We start from the raw sequence: 21,927 nt of genomic DNA, 5'->3' as shown, positions 1-21,927 counted from the left end.
CACAGAGTGTAAAGTGCACTTAAATTTTAGCATATTCACTCAACTGTGGCGTTTCAGAAACAGAGAAGTCATTAAAAGCCCCATAGCGAAATATCAAATTATGCCTCTGCCAGATATTAACTTTGAAAAGAAAGAATAGAGACACTCTGAAAACCACAGTGAAATACTGATGTGCTGATTCACTTTGCGCTTATGTACTGCGTGAGTTAGAACTGCAAAATAATATATCTCTTCTGTGCCAAACAATATTGGTAGGAAAGCATCTTTTGGCTATGATGGGTGCTGCTTTCCATTCTGAATGTGCATCTTCCCTTTCCACTTGCAAGAAAATTTGCTGTCAGAATGTCAAGCTGACTTGCTATTTTATTTGCCATCTGTGTCAAATATTCATACAGACACGCTAAGTATGTGTCTGTGTCCCAAAAAGCTTGAGTTGTTGCACACAGTTACCTACCTTTCATAATTACCAGGGTAAAAGCTAGGAGGTGAAAAAAACCCTGACATAATTTTAGATCTCTACTCATGCTGAATCACATTTTATTTCAAACAGAGTGCCATGGCCATTACTGGAGCACTACATATGGGAGAATAGAACTTGAACCCTCAATGCACCATGAATTTTGCAGATTAAAAAAAAAAAAATCAGGATTAACTCTTCTGCAGAAAGTAAGGTACTTTATATCCCATCTATATATGTATACCTATACTGTGACTTCAGCCCTTGTAGGCATATCTGATCTGGCTTTAAACAAGTAGTGAAGCATCAATGCAGCTCTGTGTGGGTTTGCTAGTTTACATATTTACCCAGTGTCACCAAAAATAAAAGGTTGTTTAGGGCAGCTCAATTTAGGGGGCAAAAAAAAAAAGGAAAAAGAGAAAGAGGAGGAAAGAAAGAGGAGCAGTTGGCAGGGAGCTGAGGTTGGGGTCGGGTCCTCTGGCTCATAGCCTCATGTGAAGCAGCCGGGAGAGGTAAATCGCAGGGCAATGGGTTGAGATGGGGAGAATAGGGAAAGTCCTGTGTCCTGTTGCTAAAATCCACACAAAAAGAGGGTTCCTTAAGGCAGTTTTGTGGACCATAGGAAAAACACTGTTGTCACAGGATAGATTGGGAAGTTTGGTCGCAGAGATGCTATTGCTGCTCCTTGTCAAGTGTGTTTAAAGCGGTCTCAAGGGTGGCTATAGAAACTGTAGCAACTTTAGTGTCTGCAGAAGAGACAATAATTTATAGAAACTCTGCCAAAGGTAGTATAAAATTTGATATCACAGCACTTCACTTTAAACGACTTCTACTTCATCCTACTGCCACACTATTTTGGGGGTATTTGGGTCTTGGATTTTTGCTTTTAAACAGAAAAATATTTGGAGGGTGTTTTTTTTTCCCCTCCTCATCCTCCTTCCTTTAGATACTTCAAAAGGCAAGTTCCTGAAAAAACTTTTCTGCTGGTTCCTATTGTTTCCTACTTCAAGTGAAAAAAGTACATGATGTTAAATCTGAACACCAAGACTTTGTGAATGTGTAAACTTCAGAACTCTAAACCTTTCAGCCTGTGCCAATGTAAACCACCTAAAGTGCAGAGAATTAAGTACACTTTATCCCCTCTGACCATGATTGAACATGTTCCAGTTCTCCTAAAATCTGTGGCAGGGAGTCTCTCAAATTCCCCAAAGCAGAGCAGAGCTTTTTCAAATGGGCATGAGAAAAAGAGGGAGATACTCATCCAAATCTTGGTTCCAGCCCTACAGCTCTCTCCTTTGAAAATTCTCACCTTGCTGTTTCTAACCACCTCACTCTCAAGGACATGGGGCAGGAAAAAGTAAGACCAACCTTTGCGAAATGAAACGCTCCGTAATCCCTAAATTCCTGGAAAAATTGCACAGAAATTTGAATAAACACTTTCACAGTACACATTGGGGTCTGTCTATGTCACCCACCCTTTTCAATGTTGCTCCATTAATGTCTAAAACTGACCTGTTTTCTAGAAAAATAGGTACCTTGGTTCAACCCCTGGAAACCAAAAGGGCTAAGATGTGCAATTTGGGAACCCACTTCTGGGCTTTCTGTCCCTCAAGCAGAAACAGCCTCTCCCTGCCCTGCTTCCCGCCCCTGCTCATGGCACCCTGGGCCAGCACCCTCTCCCCTTGAAAGAAACCACCCCCGGGGTCCGGGGCACCCCGCTGCCTTCCTCCCGCACAAGCACACACCATCACCGCTCCCCTTCGCTGTACTGGATTCCGTGCCCGGGTCAGAGGCTCCATGTTGCCTTAAATAACGTCTTGTGTGTTGGAGCTGGATATCTGGGAGCACGTTGAGAGCTGCTACACCAGCCAAAGTCTGATGTACGCGTTGGCCGTGAGGAACTCGAGTTTGGCTGACACCGCTTGGGTGGCTGAAAGGGTTTAAGCTGACGTTGGTCAAGGGAAGCTGGAACACAAAGCCATTAAAAGGCTGGCATTCCTTGGATTTGCTCTTTATCGCTCGGAATTATTTTACTGGAATGAACCGCAACGCAGCTGCAGCTGTGCTTCAGTTGGTCCACTGTCCAGTTCTAGGCTATTTTAAAACTGACATTATCCTGAGAAATGATGAGGAGTCTTAAACTATACTGTGAAGCACGCAGTAAATTTTCAGTCTGCTAAAGAGCGAGGAGTGAAATGCGAGAGAATGTTTTTCCTGATATATTTTCTCTCTCTCTCTTTCTCTCTTCATGGAAATATTGATGTGAAGGATAGTAATACTGCTACTGAATTCTGACCCGCATGGCTATAAAGATACATTACTTGCATCAGTCCAGGAGACAGTTCTCTCAATCTTGCTTCCTCCGCAAATGCAGTTATCTTGCTCTGGCACTTTGCAAAATCCTCTAAATTACTATTAAATTAAATACTTTTAATTTATGGAGGATTTTAGCTGAACTCATATTTCTGTGCCATTAATTATCAAGTATTTTACTGACTCTGGGAAAAACATTAATAAATCAATCTAAATGAACTCCCACCTTCCCCCATGAACTGGGGATGGGTGTCATCAGTCACACTCTAACCTGAGAAGGTTATATTTCCCTTGGATTCATCATTAATCTCATTTTGAACCGCGTATTTCTGAGTGGGCTCAGGGCAACATTTTCAAACACGGGGTTTTTAAGCTAGTGATGGCAGTATATTTAGCTGCCTGAATACATGGATGGATTTTCAGAGGTCTTCTGTGATTTGAAACAATTCCCCTTTTGCAATGTTAAGGTTGGTTTGTTTCTTTCTTTGGTTTGTTGTTGGTTTGGTTGGGGGTTTTTTTCAGAAACAGTAATTATGCTGCTTATCTTTTAGATCAAATATGATTTCCAGTGTTTCCTTAGACACAGTGGAGCTCTGGGGAAATATCGGTGGAAACACAGGTGGTGATTCATCACTGGAATTGAAGGACATGTGGGTGCTTGGAAGGGTAGTTAGTCAGAGAAGTAAATATGGATTTAAGTGCTGACCTCTCGACATTCAAAATTGAAAATATTGACCTTGATATGCAGTGCTGGTCTTCAGTGTGCCTTCACATGGCAAAAAGATCTGCAGGGGTCCAGTGTGGGTAAATCATGTCCCAGACAAAGCACAGTCTAAGGAGGACTGTAGCAGTAGAGCAGGCAGGTGAGATATTGCTGACAACGCTACCGGGGGCATTCTTATTACCACCTCAAAACCGTGTTACCCCAGAGTGAAAAAACAAGTGTGTTATTTCACAGATCAGTCAACAAAAGTAGATGTTCCCATCTGATCAGTGTTTCATCCTCTGTTTGCCAAACTCAACATAAATCTTGGCAAAGGAAAGTATTTCATGAACTTATGTGGACTGACTTAATGTATTAATCTTCACAGTGACACAGATTATTAGAAACTCAATGATATGTGGAATGTTTTATGATGTGCTTTCATGCTGATAAATAGCTAATCACCATATATTTGTGACAACAGAGCATTACAGGGAGCAGTGATATGTATTCTGAAAAATGTTATCGGTCCTTTTACGCCCTCTGCATAATGCCCTATCATCTGCAGTGCTTAACTTTGCAATCTTGCTTTCAAAAACACACAAAAAAATTCATTATGAGAATCCTGACATTTGTCAAAGCCTCCTTTCTGGTCTTTTGTGCTGTTGTTTTTTTCAGTAAAAGTGCATTACATGCTATTCGACAGCTGGTAATTGTATGTGTATTGAATCAAAGCATTGATTTTAATTTTCAAAGTCAACCTCACTCTCTTTTAGCTGAATGAATTACATTTTTCATGAGAAAACCCATTGGTACTGGACTTCAGATACAGGATCAGAGCTTATGCAGCATGTCCTCAGGAGTATATCGAAAGGTTCTCACTCGCCCATTACCCAGAAAAAAAAAAAAAAAGATAATAAATCTCCGAACAGCTAGCACAGCTCCTAAATTCATAGCTAGCTTTCAGCTATTTTGTGTTGCATTCCAATTCCCTGGCTGCTAGGATGACTTTGAATCATACAGATAAGCAGTAACAGGCTGGGCAAAGCCTGGATGAGAAACCCTGAAAGAAAATCCAGGTGCTGCTACGAATTACACTGATGGATTTCAATCTATCTTTGAGTCAACGGTGAGGTACATTAAGAAGGCTCCCTGGGAAACAGAGGCTCTCTGACCCTTTCCCCTGTATTATCCTTTTCACAGATGCAGACACTTTTCCTTCTCTAGTCTACTCCTGAGGAACTAAACTGCAGACGGAAGCAGTCACTCTCATGTGGAAACTATAGGAAGAAAAAAAAAGAAGGATCATAGGTTGTCAACCCAAAGAGATGTTCAAAAAAAGACTGAAGCTTTGTGCCAAGTTTCAGAAGATAAGCTTCTCCTTCTCTCTCTCACCACAAGCCAAGACTTTGACCTGTTGCTCTCATCATGCATTCAAAGACATCTGCTGTTTTCTTATTCTTAAACTATCAAACCAATTATCTTGGGCTCAGTCTGGATTTTGTCCCTCTCTGGAGTGCCTGAAGCTATTCAACCTGCCCTCCTGACATACTCACGTCGCCGGTGAGAACTCCCTCCTCCCGCGGCATCGCCCCATCCAGGTGTGTGGTACTGGGGAAATTCTTTTCGCCTACCAGCATTCTCCAGCACTTCAGCTGGGATGGAGAAATGAGGCCGGTCTCTGCGCTCACTCACGCCAGTGAAGAACGACAGTAAGTCCTTCGAAATGAGTGGAGCTGAAGCTCTGTAAAGCTGACCTGGAATTGGGACCTAGCACTACACACTGAGCTGCTAAAGCGGAGCTGGAACGAGTGAGCGCAGCAGCTGCTTCCCTTTCATAAAGAGGTTTCCTGCTAATGTGGAGTTACGGTTTGGACGAGGAGTCTGCCCAGCTCCAGCCACGCTGCGTGCTGTAGGTGTGACAGAGCCAGAATTTGGCTGAAGATTTCTTTTTGCCATACTGTGTCGTGTTTGTTGCATAGTAGGCTGAACAAAGAAACTCTCTGCAGAGTTTAAGAACTTATTTTAGTATTGTGTCCTGATTCCTCCATGCCTTAAGATTCTGTAGGCATGCCACAGCTTTCCCTTGTTTCTCTATCTGGCAATTCACTGCCTTCCAGACAGGCATTAGTATAAAATCCAGCATTAGGACTTAATTCAATTCAAATTTACCACTGGGAAAAAAAAAAATTAAAATCAGAAAGATGTGGCTGATGACCCATCTCATGCATTTTTGCAATTCTGCCAGTTTACGTGATAGAAAATGCCAGCCCACACTGCTTACTCCGTGTCTTTTTTTACTCTAAGACCTGTGGTTCTTTTTGCAGCTGTGCATTAAAATGGGTTTTCTCTGAGGCATAATAAAAATATCACAGTAGAGACATACATCATCTTTTGGACGCCATGTTATGTGCTGAAATTTTTCATGGTACACTTAGTTTGCATTTGTCCAAAGTAACTGAAAGTGAGAATGTGCACTGACCTGCTCCAGAGCAATCGTATTAGCCAGCAAAATAGCAGGAGATCACATGCGTCAATTTGACTCTGTGCAGCACAGTGTTTATTATTTCTGCAATAAACTGTAGAAGAAAATAAAGTGTGAGAGCATTTCATTCATGTCTGGCTGCCCTATTGCCATGGTATTACTTTAACAGGAGAAGTAAATATAGGGATATATGCACAGGGATTTTCTCTGTCTGCCCATGATGTCCATATTAATGACCACTTTCTCGTTTTGATTCGTATTTTAGTCAAACTCTCTACAGCTTTTCCACGTGCAGTATGTTGAATTCTTGCTACTTCTTCCAGGCTTAGACTAGCTACTGTTACACTGCTTCCATTTCAACGTGATAAAGTGAGATACTGGTTCAGGAGCTTGATGCATTTTTGAGGGGTATCTGCTTTTTCACAAAGGAAGGGAGCAATTGATGCACTTTCTCTGCTATATAGCTTTTGTTCATTAATAAATTTATTCCTGTAAAAACTGAAGGTGGATGAAGGAAAGGGGATCATGCACATGTTTATATATTCTTTGAGACCTGAATTTGGGAACCTGATACAAATTAGAGCCATGGCTGTAATTGGGATTTTCCGAGAAGCAGACGCTCCTCATAATGCAAAGGTGAACCTTACAGCAAAGCTTAGGATTGCTATTATGCTAGAAATAATAGGCTGATGGCAGATCTTCATGTGGGGTTGAAAGAATCATGATAATTACTGGCCTCTATCCAAGGACAATCATGAATAATTTGGGGAATTAGCACCCTCTTCAAGGAAAAAGTCACTGGCTGCCCTGGGATGATGTGGATTTTACATATGGGACTTTTGTTACTAAAAGATTACACAAGCTTTCCAGCCTTGTCTTTGCAGAAATATTAAAAGATTTTAAATGGGCTTTGCCCTAGAGAGACAGAATCCAAAATGCCGTTACACAAATAAAGTGATGAATGGGATGCCTATATATCATTTATTTCCTCTTGGAATTGGTGACCTTCCATCAGTCAGTAGTTTCCTTCACACTCCCTCACTTGTGAATTATAAGTTAATCAAGAGTACAATGGAAACAATGTACCCATAGCCCGCTGCTGCATTCATCTCTCTCCTCAGGGTGGATTACGGATGTTAAAGTTGTAATGAGCTTTCTTCTAGTCCAGTTTTGACCTCAATTCTGACTTTAGCGGCAAAAATTTCTCATGTGAGTTTATGCAAGGCGCATTTGGAAAATACAGTGGGATCTGGAAAAGGGACTTGTGAAGCCAGAATAGTCTAAAAAAGTAAGAGTATCTCCTTGCTTTGCTCTATTTTAGGGGAGTGGCGTACATGGAAAATAATTCAGACTGAGAATTTTTTTTTTTTTTTCTTTTTACTTAGCCTCAAAGACAGCAATGTCTAACTATTTCTGAAAGGGTAGTTATTTCTAGAGCTCCTCAATCCCAGAATTTACAAACCCGATATAATGGCCACATGTGGCTGATGTGACGAGAGGAGCAGCTATAGGAAGGAGAGGTTTCCTGCACTGTGCTGGCACGCTCCCTCCTAAAGTCTGGTCCTGGTTTTGCCACACTGAATGACTTTGAAGCTATTTATTTCACACTTATCAGTGCAGAGGAACAAGTATTTTAGCATATTGCTCTGTTTTATAGAGCCTGAGCCTAGTCTGCGGGACTTCTCCTCAAAGGGGATGCAATGCACCCATTGGAAGTACGTATTTTCAAAACATACAGATGCACAATAGCAGTGAATGGAACACCAGGAAAAATTATTCTCTCACAGCTGATAATACTAGTGGTAACAATGAAAGAATTATTCTCATTATAAAGAAGAGTTGATCTGAAAGGTAAAGAGAGGTGGTAATTAATTTCCTTTAATAGTCACACTGGGATCTCCTGTAGTGTGCGGTCTGATGTTAATGATATATTTTCCCCCCTATAATTAATGTTCATGTTCTGTTCCTGGGGGACTCTTCTCCACTATCCTCAGCTTTGTCATTACTTAAGCATGCACAAGCAACTTTTTAGCACCTTGGTCGCCGCAATAACTAATCCAAGCACTGCTTCCCTTGCCCATACCTTCTCTTCTGCCAGGTGGGTGGCAAATGCCATCACTGGAACATGAAACCCCAGGAGAGCTGGGAAATAATAAAGTATTTTGCCTCATTTAGGAGGAATGCAAAGCTGTAAAAACCAATAAGATAGCACAGGGTATGAGTGAGCCCCCTCCGCCTGTCCTGCTTTCTGAGGCTTCTGATTCGGGGATGGGGAGGTGGAGACAGACTCCTTGGGGACCTTAAGAAGGTGTTGGACCTCCCGACAGCAGTGCAAGCAGGGAAGCCCTTGGATTTCAGAGCAGCCTGTGGCTGTCGTGCCAGCCACCGAGGGCATGCCCAGAGAACAAAGGCAGGGCAGAAGCACCGTGGCCTGGGCTCCTTCTGGCTGGCAGTCTCTGGTGTAAATCAAAGCCTGTTTGAAATAGCTGTCCTATGCACCAGAGACCAGTCAGCATCTGAGTTACTCTAAGATCCTCTGACGAAGCCAAGCTGGATGCTCCTTAGCTACAAACACAGACGTGACTCTTCTTGGAAAGAAACAAATCTGAGAGATTACTTGTTCCTTAGCAAAAAGAGCAGAAGAGCAAAAAGCTCTAGAAGGACAACGAAACTAAGTGCTCTGACGTTGTACCACTTCCCCCCAGAGTTTTATACTTCTTTTTAATTTAGGGTTCCCACAGCAGAAAGGTGCCACAGAAACAATTCTTTTCCCTTTACCCCTAAATTTCCTTTAGCCTACAATGCAATGCTGATGTGCATTCATCATGCTTTAGAAGATTAGGGGTAATGACTCCTAACAGCCAAGTCAGAAAAGAGGGAACATGGCAAAGAGCTCCAATACGTACATTCTATTTCTGTAGGATAGCAGAGATACACACTTAGGGGAACACAGTGTTGGATTAAGACCTAACTCAAGTCACACAAATACAAATAGTTGGTTTGGGGGTTTTTTTAAGGTATGTTATCTTGAACAATTGAGAAAAAAGTTCCCAAGCCAAGAATGTTTCCAGAAGGGCTTTATTTCCCTCTGCTCTATGCCCCACGGCTGCCACCACTGCCCGGTCCAAATGAGCACTCCCACCCCCGCACGTCCAGCCTTCCAGCTCTTCACACGCACACAAGCAGGTTGGCCTTTGCTCTGATTTGGAAACTTTCACTTCGGCATTGCTAAAAGGGGACAGTTACATCACGGCAGAGACAACACGCACTTATGGCAGCACCTTTCAGGGCTGAGAAATGAGCTTGGGTGACTGGTGGTCTGGCTTTCTGCTTTAGTATGTGCTCTTTGGATTGCAAAGGCTTTTTCTGGAGCAGCAGAGAAAACTAAAGAAACCCTGAGACTCACTTTCTCCACCTCCTCCCTCTGACCTTCTCTACCCTTTTTTTTTTTTTTTTTTTCACGGCACAAGGAAGAGTGAACAAGTGAAAGACAGAAGCAACACTGCGTTCACAAACTTTTCTCCCTAATTCCACACTTACTTTATACCTGTGGTCCTGAGTCAAGGATATTTCACTATCTGACTTCTGCTAAAAAAGTGTAGCCTAACCAGAGATTTAAATTTTCTGGAAATGTCCGTACATAGAAAATGTAACAGATTTTTCTGGGCTTTTCTCCCCTTTAAGGGAAAACTGAAATATCCGCAGTTTTCAATTTAGAACTAAGTTGTATTTACTTCTTTATGAATAAGAACCGTATTATACCTAATTTTGTTAGCGCATATAGATTTCTGCCAGATATATCTCTGAGAATAAGGAAAAAAAATCCTGATTTTTGAACACCATCAAAAATGCCCAATATTAAAGACAGAGCTGTAATGCACACAAAGTACTTCTTGACATTTCTTGCCAGTTGACATATCTCTCCAGCAGTAAAATGACTAAGTAAATAGCTAGAAAGATGGAAATAGAGAGTACCAGCATTACTGAGCCATTAACAAGAGGATTCCATAAGATCAGAGATATGATGTAAGCAGACCGAAGGCCGTAATGCACAAAGCCATACAGCACCAACCCATATTCCTAGAAGAAATGTTTGGAACATAACCAACTGTATGCATGATACAGCTAACACAGCATAGTGACTTCATAGTAACCTAACTGAAATACTTTATTGTATGGAAAATATTTTGAAGGGTGAAATTTCAGCATTTATTTTAAACATTGCACATTTTTCTACTCATTCTAACAAAATGTATTTCTCAAATACGTTCAGCTGAAGCTTTTCCCAAGTTTCCCAATCTTGTATTTCCTACTTTGCACTGGGGAAAAAAAAGAAAAACAAAAAAAAAGAGGAGGAGGGAATGGAGAGTAGAGATGATTTTTTTTTTATTGAAAGTTTCCAGATCTTCACATCTTTAGGCCTTGCACATTTAAACAAGGTTAGTAGGAAATGTTATTTATGAATTATAAATTAAGGAGAAGACTGCCAAACAAGTGATAGCATTTTTTACCTGAAAAATGGTATATTTTTATTAAAAAAAACCAACAACACCAGAGACACTTTGTGCATCTTTCAAAGAAATCTTTGGGACACTGATTTTATGGAAAACTGAAATACATCTTCTTTTTATTGGAATATTTCAGATTTTCTGACGTTTTCAGTAAAAAGTAACTACTGGGAAGATACATAAATATTCCAGAATTTCATTTTAGAAGTGTCTTTGCACATAACTCATAAGATATTTGCAGGCAGTGTCCACTGGTGTAGGTGTTTCCCAGAATAAAAACTCCTAAACGACCTGTTGCTTCTTTCCCCACATTAAGTGATCATCACCATAAGACTCTGATCCAGGAGGTGATGTGGGCATGACATGAACTGCCTGCACTGGTTCTAGGAGACCAGCAAGGGATGGTGGTCCTCTAAGAGGTGGCTCACACCTTTCAATCAGAAAGCTTTTGTGGGCTTTCTCCTCCAAAGTGGTAGGAGCTGCCAAGGTGCCAACTAAACCCATAATTTCCAGTAAGAGAGCCATGGTAAATCCATATAGTGGTGCTGCTTCACACCTGACCTCCCTGACGTGACTGGAGACCTGCTAGTACCATTTCTGTGGGTGCCCGATCCCAGGTTTCAAGCACAGAAATGGTCCTGCCGAGTGAGAGCAGCAAGGCAGCTCTGAATACAGCTCTTAAACTGAGGAAAATAATACCTTTACATTTTCCCTTACATTGAGAATGCACTTCTTTCTATAAAAGGAAGTGATGTCATAGTGCTATTCAAAATACATAGTGTCAGCATGGCGTGATGAAGTTCTCCCATCCACAAGGGAGCCTGTGTCTTGAGATACACACACCCTGCTCTTATCAAAGGTTTGCTTCTAATCAGGGAGTGACTGAAGCCCTTTTTAACATCTGTATTGTATGGATTTAATATGCTAATGTGTAAACCTGTTTCAAATGTATAATCCTTAAAAATGTTTTACTTCATTTTTTTGGTACTCTTAAGTAGTTAGTCCTGCTAATTTAACTCGATCAGGCTGAAAGGCATTAAATGAAATGTCTGGAAGGAATTAATTTAAGTGCTTATCAAAGACTGGTAATATCAGTTTCCACTGGTAAGTAAAATGAATGTATGTGAACTGGAATCAGATACATTGATTCAGCTCTATTGTGAAAATACAGCTTGGAGATAAATAGTACTACAATTATTCGCCCAGGAAAATATGCATCATCCTAATGGCACCGCTCTAATGACCTTGACTAAACTAACTGCACTCCCGCTTTCTCAAAAGCAGTGCCAAAATACCAACAATAGCGTGACGTTTTCTGAGGTGTGCATTTTACAATGAGGCATTGAGAAAAACGATCTTTATCCACAAACATTTCTTGAGTCATATATGCAGTTACTGTTGTACTTCTGCATAAAGAAAAACCGAAAATAACACAGGACAATGTTCAGGGCCTGTTCTTGGGCTACAGCTAAAAAGCAAACTAAAATGTACCTTGCCCATGCTCTACTGGCATTTTCAAAGGACAGGCTTGAGGCCATAAGCAAAACTCATGTCTACTGCTGCGCTGCTTCCCAGAGCATCGTTCTGTGTTAGGGCTCAAAGACAGCGCAGGCTGTCCGGCATGGCCATTAATACCAGTTTAGGAATGGCATTGGCTGATGGCTGGCCTTGGAAAAGCTGGAGGTGAAGAGTTCTGGCTGGCTCCTCCAGACCACAGGACTGTGATTCGATCTAGGTTGATATCTGTTGATTCTGGAGACTTGACTTGCTCAAGTCTGTTAATGGTATGGCTGGAGCTGAGTTTGGGGCTAAGGACCGATGGGGATGAAAAGCAAGCATTAGTCCAGTAAAGCCTGACCAGCTGTAGGGCTGGATAGGAATAATGTGCTTTAGGTTACGTTAGTTTAATGGCTTGGGGTACAACTATAATTTGGACCCAAAGAGCTGAGTTCATTACTGGATCTCACAGGACTTAGCCGATATTCCAGTTACAGACAACGGCAAAGCCTTGCCGCAGGCCTCCCTACGCAAACACAAGGCTATGCCTTAGCCTGGGCCAACATGTAGGCTTCCTCATCACTCACCCTTCTGCAGCATAAACTCTTAAGTTCGATTTTCAGCAGCAGGGAGTCTTTTTGCTGATACATAGGATTTTTCAAGGGCTATTATTAGTTTACTGAAATGAAACTGCTGTTGATATGAAAAGCTTTGATACAAAACCAGGACAAAGTGACCTGAAAACAAGTGTGGCTTGCCAAATACACACGTTCTGTCAAGGCCTACCATGCATTGTCCGTGTATGCGTAGAAGCTAACAAGGATTTGCATGTAGGTAGCTTAGGAATAATGTTATTAAAGGCAGTAGGCCTGCATTAAGAAAGCAGAAAGAGGAACCATTCTTGAAACTGTGTCTGCTGCTGAAGAGAACAGTCTCTGGTTAGTGACTTGTTCCCTCTGAGTGAATGAGCAAGCGGAAGCATCAATCACTGATGTGAGAAGTCAAGCAGCTTACAACTTTCTGTGTTTTGTTATATTTGTATGTGACACATACTCATTAGCAAAGGTTTTTAGGGTTCTTGCCTGTCTTCTGCCATTGTCTCAATCCCACAAAACAACAGCTCTGGCTGGAACATCACAGGTGCTCGGACAAACCCTTTCTTGTCTTGGGTCCTGCACAAGTGTCCATGTTGTGGTGGGAATGACTATGAGCAATGTTAGAAAGCCTTGTAGGCCCACTGAGCTGGACTGAGCACAAATGCCAGCAGAGCAAATGGCTTGTGAGTAACCCTGGAGTAGATGTGGGCCACTAGAGTACAGCAAGGATGGGGGTTAGCGTTAAAGGTAGGGTTAAAGGATGGGGTAGTGGGCAGCAGTGGGTTCAGGAGTGTAAACTGGTAGACTCTGCAAGTTTAACAGGGCTGGATGATGGCAGCTGGTGCTGGGGCTGAAGAGCAGGTAGTTATTGGTACTGTGAGGAAGGGCATGTGAACTTTTGGTGTGCAATTTAGGTTTAGAGATATGACTGAGATAGGACTCTCATATCTGACTGGATCTGTAGGGCTGGGACAAGGCCTGGGTAAGAATGAGCCAATGACTGAGCATTAATTGTGGCTGTAATCTGGGGTGCTTTAGTTTCTGCAGTCTCCCCTAAACCCCCAGTGAAAACTAATCTTCTCTAAGCGCCTTGGGGGAACCTGCTATCATCCTACCACCCTGGGCCTTACACAATCCAAAAATTAATTAAACTCTTCAGATCATCTTTTCCCTAACCCCAACCAAAATGAAGCCAGTAAAACTCAGTAAAACAGCTACCTCTCAGCAGAGGTCCCTAGCCCTTACTGCAGCCCAACAGACCCCGCAGGCTGTACCAGCAGATCGAGCATCTCAGTCCTGCCTGTTTTTAACCTTAACAACCATCCTAAGCCTAATCCTATCTTTAATTATCATCTGAAGACGCCTAGGTTAAAAAAGCAAATGTAAACTGTTTGACTCGTGCCTCGATGGCTTCTCCCCCTACAGATGTTGTAGGATCCAGCAGCAAACTGAACTGCCCGTCCCTGTAATTCTTACCACTCAGCCCCACTCCATGCGTACCCCCAGACGTCCTTACCCATCCTGCAGAAGCCCTCATGGGGCCAAAATTCAGCTTAGAGCCTTTTGTCCTGTCAGCTCTCCCTTCATACCAGCCTCCTGGCCTTGTGCAATCCAGGAATATTTCTCGTCATTCAGTATTTCCACACCTAAAATTTAACCGTATCTCTTATCACAAACACTGTGTAAAAGTTGCCCAATATCTCCTCCTTTCCTCCACAGCTGGCAGTAAGCCTCTGCACCTACACCTCCAAGAGCTGCACTACAATCAGCAATAAGCCTAGGTTTTCCTCTCATCATCTAGTATTAAAGTATATCCCAGTGATCTCTTGTAGCAATAAACTGAATTCTCCTGCCTCTGTGATTGCCGGCAATAACCTGAATGTTAATCCTATTTTTAATTTTCCCTACCCCAACATCAAACAGAAGAACTTGGTCTATGTGGAGTAAAGGGCTGAGAGTAGCTCATAGCATATTATGCCTCATTGACTTGGGCCCATCTTACCATTAGCATTTGGGTCCAGAGGGTTAGGTTCACTGATGGGTGCTATAAGACGTGCATGGTGAAAGTATGACAGTCTCAGTTGGGTGGGGGCCATATAGCTATGGGTAGGCCTGTGGTCAGGATTAGGAAGAGCCAAGACTGAAGAGCTAAATGTACTACTATTTCCTGCAAGTTCTTCTGATCCCAGATGATATACTGTTGCCTGGTTATGGCTATGCTTAGAATATAGAAGAGATTTTCAATTTTATATACAGCTCCTTTCTCTTCCTTGTCTACAAAAATATCAAATAAATGTCACTCAGTTTTTGACTCATTGGAGAATTTCTTTGAAAAAAAACCCAGCTCATATCCTTCACGGCGAGGTGGCTGCCCGGTGCTGTCTGACTGCACTGGTGTGAAGCAGTGCTGCTCTGCTTCTGGAGGCTCCTACGGAGGTTCGCTGTCAGCCCTACACCAACATTCCCTGCTCCTCCTCAGCCTGCCTAAAGATAAAGTAGGTGTTATAACCAAAGTCCGAGAGCCTGAATAGCCACCTTTATATCTTGCTTGAGCTTCGTCTGCCACATTTACTAGCTTCCTGGCAGTGTAGGGATAGGGAAACGCAAAGGCGATCTTTCTGCTTCGGGGCTGTGCAAGAATTCCCCGTCTGGGATGTCCCACGTGGAGAGCAGCCTGCGGGTCAGTGAAACATTCGCTGTTTTAACTGCTGTGTTGAACATTTGACTGAAAATTTTGGTTCTGAAGAAGCTGTATTTTTCTGGCACGTTCCTAGGAAACTAGATTCTTAGTTTGCTGCCAGGTAGGAACGAAGAGTTGAGTTTTTAAGAGCACTGAATGGCATATTAGCAAGTGTAAATGCTTCCAAAAAATGAAAGAGGACTATATTTCTGCCTCTGATTCACTGTTCTGTGCCAAGTAACACTTTCTCAGTCACCTTTCCTTCCTCAAAGAGAACAGGTTGCGACAGATTGAAGTCTTCTCCCCTGCTATGTCAGGAGCCTTTATGTGACAATTACAACATCATTTTTGTTTTACGATCAGCTGAAGTCAGTTCAAAACAGCACGTCACCTCACACATGAAATAGCATGGCTTTATGTGACAGGGACTGGAATTTGGCAGGAGTGTTTCCTCATTTGCAGTCTGCTTTTTTCTGTCTCAACGTTTTACACTCGATGCAGAGTAACTTGAGTTTTGAAGTCAGTCAGGCTTATCTGGAGGAGTGACTCATCTAGGGCAAGCGGAGTAGCCAGCTCCCGCTTGCTCTGAGGGGAACCGAAATGTTAAGCAGTGGAGGAGGAGAAAAATTACAAATCCGTGACGGGGAAGACCTTGGACCTTCCAGATAAAACCTGTGATATTTATCAGCGGCTCTGTGAGCAGCAGGCTTGGCACTCAGCAGGCAGGTTCTTTATCTCCTCACTGTCCGCGGTGATTGCCTCTCCCTCCTGTTGCACCCAGCTCACGTGCCACCAACAAGGCTGGCTTCACAAAGTTCAAAGAGAAGCCAGCTGGCAGTGTGTGAGTCCCTAGATCAGTGGATCCTACTGATGTAATCAACAGAACCACGTTTCTAGCTTTTTTTTTGGTATGTCTCTAGAATAGCAATTAGCCAAGAGCAGGTCTAAATGCTGCAGTGTTCATAGAGAGTTTGGCTTTCCCTCAGTATTCACTTTTTCACATCATCTATTAGACCTATGAAAATAATACAGCATTTCCCATTAGTAATCCCTTCCACTTGTGATTTCTTTTTATGTGGCCAGAGGGGACAAAGTGTGCAGTCACTGCACAAAAACCTCTCCAGAGAAGCCACTACTATAATACATCATCTGCCAAAACTGCTACCACCATGAAGTCAAGGAACCTGGCCTTAAGCCCATCCACCTTTCCCGATTTCTGAATGGTTCCTACTTATTTTCTGTTCTGGTTGCTGACTTTTTCTTTTTAAAATGTGTATCTTTTAATAATCCTTATTTCCCCAAGAAAAATCATTGCTGTTATCTCAATACCCAAACCAGGCAGGTTGCAAGGACTGGATCCCGTAAGGATTAACAAACCAGTAAGTTAGAGGCAACAGTGTCTAGCTTTTATACATCTGGGTTGTGACTCATCTCACCTAACTTCAGGTCTTTACAGTACAGATGCTGGCAGCAGAGGTAACTGCCAAAACTGCTGTGCTAGTCAGTGGACAGCAACAGGAACTCTTAGGGCACGAGTAACCCAATTTTAAGAGAGTCATCAAAACCGATGAAATACTTCATGCTTGAGACGTGCCAGCTGATAGTAAAGGACCAGGCTCAGGCTAACCCCCTTCTCCCTCTCTCTGGTTCCCCAGGATCTCAGGAAACCCCGTTACTGCTTTTTTGGCAGCTCTTCCTCACATGCTTCCTCACTTTCCTAAAAAAATCAAACCCCTCTTCTTTCCTCTTTCAGGCCTCAGCCTCTTCACCTAGATTAGCAAGTCTTCCCCTCCATAAATGTAGAAGGACAATCATCTGAAGGAAAAGAAAGAAATCTTCGCCTTTTAAAATAACCCACCTTTGCTTATATGATGACCCTTTGTTTTATTATTCCTTCATACATGTGGGCTGGCATTTAGCTTGCCCTCTGCTTGGATGGGCCCATCAGAAACAGAGAGAAAAATAATGTATTAAATGCTCAGAAGTGGAATTGCAAAAGCACAAGATGGGGATTCAAGAGTAAGGGGAGTCTGAAATCACTTCAGGTTCATTCTTAAAAAAATATCAGGCTGTCAGACTGAGCATGTCACTTTGACTTCAGTATTTCTTGAGTTTTAAAAACCTAACCAAAACCCATTAATATTCTGCTGCTGTATTTTTACAGGACAAATTACAAATGAGAACAGTGAGTGCATCTCGGAAGTGATGGTCTTTCCTTTGGATGCTTGATATTCTATACAGCTAAGTGCTGCCTTAAGACTGATGAAAACTTTTGTACGCTTGATTTACAGTCTATTTGGAGGTTAAAAAGCCCATTTAATGCTTCCATTTCCTTGTTCCCTTTTAATTATTTTTTTGCATATCCATGCTGAAGTCCAGGAAAAATGCAAGTTTTGCGGAGACGTTTATCGATCTTTGCATTGTGATTTAGTAATATACATCGTCTGGTACTTACTTGTACATCCTAAAAACCAGTAAGGAAACATGTTGAGCACATGTTATAAAACAAGTATATGCTTTAAACATGCTATTAAATTCTAATAATTGTTTTTCTTCATTTTCTAGATTTTTCCATTTCCTTTCCTGGAGTTTTCATTCCCCTGGGGCATATCATAAAGTCCTTACTCAGACAAAATTACTTGTCTGTTTACTTTGTTTAGGTTGAAAACTGCATGAGGCAGTAATATCCTCAAGACAAGTACATTCTTGTCATTTAGGTCTGCAAAGTTAAATTGTTTTTTGACACAGTAATTATTGAATAAAATAATTTTAAGGTCACCAGTCTTTTTCTGGCAGGGATTTTCTTAAAAATCCAGGGAGGGCTCCAGGTTAGTAGGCACGGTGTTTATACAGCTCTTATGCATGGTGGCTCACATACACTCAATTTTTATACTGCTTATGTTTAAAAAGTACAATGAAAGCAGTCTTAATCCTGCATGGAGACCACCCTTGTGGTTTCAACACTCTCAATTCTGTTCAATCATGCATTTTGGAAGTTAAATTCACCATTATTGCTTTCCTTTTGGGTTTTGCACTTTTCCCCTTGAATTTTCTCTCGTGTTTGCCTTTTCCTCCATATTTATGCCTTTATCTCAGGCTGTTGGGCAATGTTGGGCTGTGGGCCTACTGCAGTGTCCAGGACATAGGTTAGGAGAGTGCTCAGCATTTTATCATCACCATGTTGTGTGACATTTCACATCTTTTTTGTAATTGTAATTTCAACGGTCCCTTCAATACTGATGAAATTTATAACTTGCCAGGAGGGGTGTCTCAGATTAAGCTGTTTTCTTGTGTATTAAAGGGCTTTCATGGAACATTAACCGTGAGACATCAACTAAATGGAATGAGACTTTAACACAAGGTTGATGACCTATAGCTGGAATTCGGTACCCTTTCTCCCAGGAGAGTTTCTTTATTACTCTGCAAGTAGTTTCAGTTCATTCATTGGGACTACTTGTAAAACACAGTCATTGTGATTAAGGAGGCCAGAATCTGTCCCTGTTGACAAAAGATTATTTTAACACTTAAGATTGCCTTTGTGCGGCTTTTGCTTTGACTAGTGAGCACTTCATCAGGTGAGTCATCCCCTTTCACTGGGACTAAAGCTTGCACAGCTTGATCCATCCAGATTTATGGGCATGCATGCATCTACCCCATTAAGCTACACCACTGAAATGAAGGACACAGCTTTGGAATAATGAGATATTCACTGTGAGCAAGTAATATCAGGCTGGGGCTAGAAGCACATTCTGAGTATGTTGGCAAAGGAGGCGATTCCTCTGAAAAGGGATCCGAGACGGGAAATATTCTGTGCAGCCATGCCTGATATTCAAGCAGCTCTTTCTGGAGTGGAAATCAGAAGCCTGAAGCAAGTGTCCCATGCAATATAACAAGGAAAGCAGGCCACCCAGGGGTAGGATTCACAACCCAGAGGAAAAGATCTGTTGCCTAAATGCAGAAAGGATTGGGGCTTTGTATTCCGATCTTACCGATAGCCCTAACCACAGCCCTTTGTAGGGCACCGGAGCAGCAGAGGAAGGTAGGGTTTCAAGCCACCCTTCCACTCTGCACTTCCTTGGGAACGCGCGTTACACCTGCTTGGTGAGCCAGCAGTTCAGGCTCTGCATCTTGAACGCTCAAGGCCACAGTGGGCCAGCCAAATGGCTCTTGGCCACCAAACAGAGGAGGTCTTTCTCCCCTCCTGCTCCTCCTACTCTGCTCATCCTTACTGCTGACCCCTGCTTCTTCTGTGAGCTGGTTCAGTTCTGTAATTTGGCAAAAAATTAGCCACCTTTTCCTTTATTTTTTCTTTTATTTTCTGATGTAGAGAGCTGAAGGGACTTCTGGAGAAGCCTCACGAGTTCGGAGAGCAGAAGGCAACTGGCAGAAGGGCACAGCTAGGATTGGGGGACAGTGGCTGGTGTTTGCCAGATTAGGGGTGAAAACGGGAGCGGCCCCCCACCATTTAAGTGCAGTCAGTGGTAGAGTGGGCCTAAATAAGCTGTAGTGTGTTGTGAAACCTTACCTTTCATCCCTTAGTAGATCTGCCCGTGAATCCTCCCAATTGCTCACAGCTACTCCCCTGCATGGCCTCACAAGGGGCCCAATTGGGTCAATTCAGGTCAATTTTGTCCCAAAAAATTAGAAATTGATTTGGGGAAGAAAATGGCCACCTTTCCCAGGCAACAATGACAGCATTATTCTGAGTACAATATCAGAATGACTATACAAAACCACATCATTAAATTGAAATAGTTTAATTTTAGATTAAAATTCATAGCATCTTTCTGGAAGGTTGCAAAATGAACTTAAACTAAATGCTTATCAATTCTGTTTTATTTCTTGTCAAGCCTTCCTTTCATCTCACACTATGAACCATAGAAATGCTGGAGTTTTTCCCTCAGACTTTGATCATTGCATTACCATGACAACAATGTATTTACTGTAGCTATAATAGATGGACTTCAGATGTTAGCTGGGTCCCTCGAAAGTCCACGGGGAAGCTTTTGGTCGCCATATACCAGGATAAATGAAAGAATGACTCTCTTTACTGAAAAGCTATCTAGCAGGTAACTTGTATTTGCTTTCAATTTCTGCCTGCTCTTGTAGCAAAGTCCACTGCCTTCCACTAGTTTTAATTCTACTGACTATTTTATTTACATGGAAAAACAGGTCAAATTTTTATTTACTTGCTTTGTTTTTTTGCTGACTGAAGCCCATAATCCAGCAAGTTAATGCATCAGTCTGACAGGATGTGACGTACGGACACCACAAAGGTTTTTATTCTTATTGTTTACACTATTCTTCTTTTCAGAGCTTTCCAGCCTTGCACAGCATAAGAGAAATCTGTAAAGATTTGTTCTTAAACAGCTCACAAATAAAGGATGATATTTTGCTTACATATAGGCTTGGAGCGGAAAAATACATGATAGAAACAAGACCTATTACTCTCCTGAAGACATTGATGCATGAGAGTAATCAAGTCACTTCAACAATAAAAATAACTTCAAACTTAAACACAAGTTTTAATAACTTGTTGAGTTACAGATACAATACAAACCAGCACATGCAACTCCAGCTCAGCAAGCAAGAAGCAATGGAATTAATGCAAGATTCTTGAAGTTTTTATTTCCTTAGCTTAAGGAGTATATGAATAGACAATAAAATTCCTTTTGCACATGGGTTTGTAGGGAGTAAATTGTAAATTAAAAAGTTTCATTAATGCCTGTCAATCTGCTTCTAAAAGATGTAATTAGAAGATCAGAAAACTAATTAGAAAGTCTGTTTGATCTCAAGAGTTTGGTTACATACTGACAATCTTGAAATAATTCATATCAGAAAGAAGCACTGTTGAAGCTTTACATAGTTCTGAAGATGAACAACTGATATTTTCCAAGATACAAAAATAGTGCATAGTTCTTTAAAATGAAAATTATATCACTAAGGTAGTCATAAAAATTACTTTAGCTATTAGTAAAAAAAATTCTTTATTTGTCTATTTAAGCCAGTTAGAATTTTAAATTTAAAATTTCATAAGGCTGATTTAACCATACCAAAACAGATATAAGCAGCAGAAACGCCTGAAAACAAACAAGAAAGTAGCGTTGTGGGTTCAATATTTATTATTTCTGAATTATGTACATTTCAAAATAAAAATTACAAATTCTATGTAAAATTTGATCTTTTAAACTAGTTCATTAGCCGTATAACTTACTAGAAACAAAGTTGCCAGGGCAATACTTTGCAATTAAACAAAATGCTTTCCCCCCCCCCCCCCCCCTTGACCTATATTAAGATTGCTAAACCACAAAGTCCCCCTTCTTAAAACAGATAAAGCGGCCAAATAATGATATGCATTGAGGCAAAGTAGCAGAAAGTGGTGAACAGAACAGGATGCATCAGGAAACAGCATCTAATGGCCTCAGCATGGCCCCAAACCTGTGGGTCATAAAGGCAAAATTTTGGTCACATTGAAGTTCAGAAGAGTCAGAATCTCATCCTAAATGTGCTCGTCACTGCTTGCCTGGTGCCAGGTAGCTAGTCGTTGGGAACGCCCTGGTGGGGAAAGCTCAGCCAGCCACCAGGCACTGCCCGCTGTGGCACAGAGGATATAAGGGAACTGGCCATGACCCAGAAATATCTTTGTGTTGTGTGCTCACCCTGCTCTTCCAAATTATCTTTTGGGCCT

At 41.8% G+C, this 21,927-nt stretch overlaps 1 protein-coding gene across 4 annotated transcripts in view; it reads right to left on the bottom strand.

The window, feature by feature from the left end:
- Positions 1-21,927, bottom strand: part of NPAS2 (neuronal PAS domain protein 2) — a 106,125-nt gene that overhangs the window by 67,001 nt on the left and 17,197 nt on the right. Inside the window, exon 2 of one of the 4 annotated variants that reach the window (XM_075738203.1) lies at positions 5,956-6,052. The exons of the other annotated variants lie outside the window; for them this stretch is intronic. The gene's annotated coding sequence lies outside the window, so the exon portion shown is untranslated. The remainder of the gene's footprint in view (positions 1-5,955; positions 6,053-21,927) is intronic. 4 annotated transcript variants of the gene reach the window in all.

Source organism: Balearica regulorum, chromosome 1, assembly GCF_011004875.1.
Source record: "Balearica regulorum gibbericeps isolate bBalReg1 chromosome 1, bBalReg1.pri, whole genome shotgun sequence".
NCBI lineage: Eukaryota > Metazoa > Chordata > Aves > Gruiformes > Gruidae > Balearica > Balearica regulorum.
Note: the sequence above shows the minus strand (reverse complement) of the source record. Positions and strands in the feature narration are given on the sequence as shown.